Consider the following 5,915-nt stretch of genomic DNA (forward strand, 5'->3'; position numbering starts at 1 on the left):
AAGATTGTAAAATCCTGGAATAAAAAAAAATGTAGTAAAATATTCCCCTATATTTTCATTTGATCATTTTCAATTTCCTGAGTTGTTTCGGTAAGCTTTGAATTTCTTCAGTTTCTCCCTTCAGTTGGGTCATAAAAGTTGGGTTTTTTTTTTTTCTCCTTGCTGTTTGGTTATCTAAGAGTTTGTCTGGAGTGCTTGTGTATGCGGCACTGAAGCACAGGGTGCTTAATTTTAACCTCGTCTATTTAAAGAACAACCCTATGTACAGGAGCATATCACCTGAGCATCCTTGAACTGTTGGCCACTCACATATTATTGACTTTTACTTTGCAATAGCTATTACATAAAAGGGAACGAGGTGTGTCTGGTTACTTTGCAGTGCACTGCCAAGCCACAGCAGCCACGCTGGGCCCTCGGTCCGTGTGCTGCCTGTCTCCCGAGTCAGCTGGACAATTGGTGTCGAGAACCTCACTGATAACGGTCCGGGTCTCGATTCAGCAGAAGTTTAGATGTGCTGTCTGCCCTGATACTATATGTCTCAGTGAGCGCCGGCTGATATAACAACATCAGTACGGTAGCCTAGCCTTAAATAATGTTAGTCATTAGTACATAATTTTTTTTTCCCCAACTACTCACTTTCAATGCTTTTTTCCTTTGTTTTGAATGTTAGGGGGTTTGGTTGTTTGGGTTTTTTTTTTTTTTTTAGATCAGCGTTATGATTTTTTAAAAGGAAATAGCGAGTAACAGTGAATTAATTTCTTGTTATGTTTTCATTGTATTATCTTGAAGTTAATTATTTCAGAAAACAACAATTCCTACAAAAACATGAGAAGATGTGTGTGGCTTTATTTTCTTCTCAGTATAGCCCAGTATTGGCTCTAAATATATACACATATGAACACTCTGCATATATATATATATGGAAAACTGCATCTATTAGTGCATCTAAATACATTAAAAAATCATAATGTACTGTTACTTTTAACTAGGTACCATTGAGAGAGGAGGAGCAACCAAAATAATTATCATTAGATTGTCACTCTATCATTTTTAATGAGACAGCGATCTGTAGAAATTATCTTGAAAAATGAATCACTTGCTTCATTTCTTAAAAGCCTGTTTGTGGCATGGGTTGGGAACTTTTTCCTGTGCTCATTCAGGGATTTGTGAAGCTATGACAAACCTCTCCAGGTACACTCGGGAGGGAGGCTTAATCCAAAACTGCATGGACAGAAAAGTTATTTTATCTCAGTGAGATTCTGACAAAGTAGGGAAAGACAGAAGAAAAATGCAGTTAGTTAAGGGTTATATATAAAATTAAAAGAATAAAGATTTGATGTCTGCCCTGATATATGATGCTCTAAAGAAAATTATGTTTAGTATGGAGGGTTGGGGTAAGGGGGTGTTAATTCTATGCATGCACAAAACCTTAATTCTGCAGTTGCTTTTATTTATTTGATCTCTCAGATATGGTTTCCATACTCAAATGTGAAGGTTTCAGAGCCAGATAAAGCTGTTGCCTCTCTGTATCTCCTATCCTTCCCGAGGAGAAATGAGCCCAATTTACCTCACAGTCAAATAATGGCCAGTGAATAGATTGATTACATCCGGCTTCTTGTCCCACTTATTTCAGAAATGTTTAAATGCTGGTCACGTGCCCTTTCATGACTTTGATGCCTGCAATTTAAACAAACAGCTTTGCTTTTGCTGTATCATCACCGCCCTGCATCCTGCACCATGTGTAACGAGACTTTCAAGCCCATCATGTGTTGGGTGAATGAAAAGTGCTGCCTCAAGAGCATTACTGGGGTGGAGAGAAGCCTCTACAGACATTTAATGTGGATGTGGAAACAACAATCCCTCTCAGTGGGATGCGGTGTCCAAGAATTAGTGGGCATGTGAATGAAAGACCTGAAACCATTGCCTAAGCAGGCAAAAATACTGGTGCACAGGGTCTTTCAGGTGGAGGAATGTTGCTATCAGACACACTTCAGGTCTCTCTGGCTATGGATAGTCAACTGACATGCCAGAGCAAGTGTTGAAAACTGAATGCCTATAAACAGTTAGCAAGGCCCCCTAAAAATGTTTGCCCTGAGCCAGCTAGCAATCTCTCCATCACCTCCTAGCCACTGAGTTATTCACAGCCGGGCTGGTGAGCAACCCAGCTTTGGAGGCCAAGTGCCGAGGGGTACGGGAGGGAACGGTCTGCATCCCCCTGGTCTGGGTGCTGGAGGACAATCGTCAGCAGATTTAACTCACAACTGCAAGCACAGCCTCTGCCTTGGGTGTCCTGCCTCCAGTCCTGGCTGGTGCAAACAAGGACAGAAGCAATGTTGGGGTGAGCAGCACCGGGTTCATCAGATCCCCAAACCGATCGCCTGCCTCGTCATGGTGAGCCAAGGCTCGCCTTCAGACCTGGCATCCAAATTCTCCCTCAAAGTATGTTTCCACGAACCTGTAACTGTCTATCATTCTTATCCATACAAATGCCCAGTTCCATTTTTAATCTAGTTCATTACTTCATTGGTATTGTGGGTCAATTAATTTCCTAATGTGTGCAGGGGGAAAATCTTTTCATTAGTTTCGAATGTGCCACTTTGTAATATAGCTGAAAGGTGTGTGACATAGGAAAACTGAAAAACCTGACTTCGCTTTCTTTTCATCATGTCCCACATGTTACTCTCCTCAGCCGGGCAAGTAATTTCAGACTTTTCATTCTTGTCATATTTTAATGGGGGCATTTTTCCGTATACCCAGTAATTTGTCACAGCCTTCCTTAGAGCTCATTTACCTTCAGAGTTCATTTTCTGGGAGGGAGGTGTGACAAGTCCAACAAGCGTGTAGGGGAACGCATCACCCAGCTGACACATGATGGTTTCATTTTCTGTATTACTCCTCATCCTGTTCCATGTCTACCACAACATCTTGTTTGCTTTTATTTATAGCTGTATGTTCAGCCAATACGTGTTTGCAGTATTGTCCACACTGGGCCCCAGGCAATTTTCCAGTAGCTGTCATTGAATTTTAGAATCCTGTGAAGTAGAAGACTGGTGATTTGGGTTGGCCTTTTTGGTTTCTTTGTACTTTTCTGTTTCCCTCGCCTTCGTTTTCATTTTTGATTGGACATTATGTGAAAAGTAACGTTGGAAGAATTACGGTTCCTACTCACTACTGGGGGCAAGTGTTCCAAGAACAATTCTGGTAGTCCAGACCTTCTCAAAAATTTCAGTGAAAGCAATTATCATAGTAATCATGATAAGAGGACAAAATAAATTTAGGTGCTGCATTTCAATAGTTTCCGGGCTGCATTGCATGTTGTAACAATGCTGTAAGAAAATAAACACTATCTTTATTTCACAGTTTCTTAATTGTCATTGTTTACAGTTTTAAACATCTTGTCACCCTACTGATGTGTTTAAAAAATAATGAAGCAACTCGTTTTTCACCGAGTTGCCTAGGAGTCCCCACCTCAATGAGGGCAGTGAAGTGCTTGAGAGAGGTGTCAAACTGGCTGCTTACTTGTACAGGGATCATGAAGTTAGACTACTCTTAGGTATGGTAATAACCACATCACTTGGGTGTAGTTTGTAAAAATAGATTACCCTGAAAATTTAGAAAAAGTTGATGACTAAAGATTTTTACTAATGGATGCTTAGTTACACCCTAACTAATAATAATAAAAAAGAACACATTTTCCTAAAATTTCAGCTTCTTGCCTGTCAAAACATGAGACTACTACATTTGGTGCCCAATATTTAAGCAGCTTCTTGGCAACAGCCATGTGGGTGGAACACCTACTTGGCTGCTCCTGGGGTATATAGACCATGACTGCTCCTCCCTGGCATGAGCAACCTCCAGCAAGGTCATTAACAGGGCACAACTGGGAGTATGTTCTCACCCGCCTGTCAGCGCATGTATTTACTTGCAGGAGTGAAATATGAATTTCCAGTACTGTTGACATTCACTTTGCTGGTAAGCGCACTTTTGAGGGAAAACAGTTCACAAAAGAGACATAGGGAGAGAACCATAAATGTAATTGAAAATATGAAAAGTAATTATTTGCATTCAATTTCACATTTGAGCTCTTCAGAGGACGATAGCACAGCGAGTAGTCATTGCACCAGAGATCTGTGACTGAGTTTGGAAACTGATGGTACCTCTCTCAGTACACCTGCAACAGCTATACTCAGAAAACCCTAAACTTCTGCAAAAACTGGCTTACTAGAAAGCCTTATGCTTCTTCACAAAACTATTATAATCAGTCTGTGACACTGTATCAGCAGAAAAAATCCCCACCAGTTCAAATGTGAAAAGAATTACTGCTGGAAATGTACTCTAACATCGTACACTCTAACTCTCTAACAGCTGGTAACATCTCATAACTCTAACACCCGGTCGCTTTTGAAGAAAACTTTGTCCCCCTTGACAGAACGGCCTCACATCTGCTTCTGCTGCATGATCTGTGCTAACCTCCCTGGTACCCAACTTCACCAAAACAGGCCCTACAATTAATTGTATTAATTTTATTACAGTAAAAGCTTACAGCTAGCAAGAACTCTGTGGTTCTTTATCCCATTCTCTCTCAAAGTAGCTCATAATTCTAATTAATTTTCCTTCTATTCCAGAAGGTGCCTATCTGGAGGAAGGGAAGGAGGGGTGGGTGGGTATGCAAGAGTAAGTTATGCTTTGCTACAGATATATATACTTTCAAATAATACTTGGGAGAAATTAAAAGTAATCTTAAAGCTTTGTTTAAGGATTGCGTGAGCCACCCTGGGATCAACTGGAGCTTATTTGCATGGATCTCTTGCTACTCTGAAACAGAAGGGATGCATGAGAAAAATCCTACAGCACCAAAATTCCGCTGGAGGAGAGAAGAGGTCCTTTTTTCTTTTTCGAAGAATTGTGCCAGTGTTACATATCTTTGTAAAAGAACTAGTGTTATTCTGGGGGAGAAAAACTCCATCTGAAGACCAGGATGATACCCCAAACCGTAAAATTATTTTCCATCATCTTGAAACTAGCAATTGAATAGTTAAGTACACATTTACGGTCTAAGGGCAAAACAATTCAAACAGGTACTGCCTCATAGAAGCAATTTTATTCAACACAAATACCCATTCTACCTATTAAGTAGCAAGTGTTTAGGGAGGTTTAGTGATATTTTTAGTCTATGGAAGAACGTACAGGTTGCCCTCGTACTATGAGGAGGTTAAGTTTATTTCCCTGGCAAGCAGGAACCGATGTATTTCCAGGACGCTTGCCCGCGTCAGTTTTAAGTTGTTCCCCAGCAGTCCACCCGGAGAGCGGGGCCCGGGTGCGCCCACGGAACCGGCGGCGAACCCCGAGCGCTGCCTGCGTGCCCCGGCGGCTTCCAGCCCTTCCCCCCGCAGAGGCAACCCCTCAGCGGGAGCCGTGGGGCGAGGAGGAGGGCCCGACCGCGGCGGGGCGGCAGCCCGGGGCTCCCCGAACTGTGGCCGGCCTCGCCGGGCGGGATGGAGCTGGAGGCGGGGAGGGGACAAAGCCTCCCCGGGTGGGGGGCCGGCACCCACGCTGCCCGCCCAACGCGGCGGCGGCTCCCGCGGCCCAGGCCGGCCGGACTACCCCTCCCAGCACGCCCCGCGGCAGGCCAGACTACTGCTCCCGGCATGCCCCGCGCAAGACCGGAGCGGCCCGGCGGCCGCGACAGCGCCGTTGCACGCCGGGGCCGGGCGGTGGCGTCACGGCGCGGAGCGCGCTGGGAAGCGCAGTCCGCCGCTCCTCCGGGCAGCCTACGAACGCCTCCGCCGCCCCGGCAGCGGCGGGCAGGGAGAACGCGCGAGGCTCCCACGTGGGGCGCAGAGCAGCACGGCGATTGGCTGCCGCGGGGGAGAAGGGGCGGGGCCGGCAGGGAGAGCTTCCGGTGTCCCCGGGGT

This window comes from Tyto alba, unplaced genomic scaffold, assembly GCF_018691265.1.
Source record: "Tyto alba isolate M040663 unplaced genomic scaffold, T.alba_DEE_v4.0 Super-Scaffold_14, whole genome shotgun sequence".
NCBI classification, from domain to species: domain Eukaryota; kingdom Metazoa; phylum Chordata; class Aves; order Strigiformes; family Tytonidae; genus Tyto; species Tyto alba.